Genomic DNA, 557 nt, shown 5'->3' on the forward strand with positions numbered 1-557 from the left:
TGCGGGAGGAATTCAAGGGGCGCTGAATGCAGGCCTCCCACGGCCCCACAGCACTGACTGCAGGGTGACAGGAAGGACTGGGCACGCCACTGACCGCCCACGTAAAGTGGGCTACAACCCCTCCCAGTGAGAGATCAGGCTTCCATTTAAAATCATTTGATTTTTAACTGTCATTTGAAACCTATAGCACAAACCTCACTTAATTGCTGAGTCTAAACTTCTACACTAGCCTTTTCGCAGTTGTGACTTGTAAGCACCGGATAAAGTCTAATGACTTAGTTTCTGAAAACATAACCTACGTCCAACTTATTTTTTTCATTTAAACAGACGATCAAAACTAACGGGCTGCCCAGAAGCGATCACGACTCACAGGGGCGTTTGCAGCAACCACCCTGACACGCAGTCTTGGTGGGGGGGCGGGTCACCCCCACGGGGGGCCGTCTCTTCAAGGGGAAAAACGTTATCTTCTGACTGACGGCTCTGTTCACACTGGGCAGATGCACGGTCACCGTCCTCCTGGACGGACCGCTGCCGTCGGAGCACGTGTGTGCACAGTG

General features: G+C 52.4%; 1 protein-coding gene across 4 annotated transcripts in view; it reads right to left on the reverse strand.

The window, feature by feature from the left end:
• The window catches only part of B3GLCT (beta 3-glucosyltransferase), a 64814-nt gene that overhangs the window by 7057 nt on the left and 57200 nt on the right, over positions 1–557 (reverse strand). The gene's annotated exons all lie outside the window — the stretch shown is intronic.

Source organism: Pteropus medius, unplaced genomic scaffold (assembly GCF_902729225.1).
Source record: "Pteropus medius unplaced genomic scaffold, Ma_sr-lr_union100, whole genome shotgun sequence".
NCBI lineage: Eukaryota > Metazoa > Chordata > Mammalia > Chiroptera > Pteropodidae > Pteropus > Pteropus medius.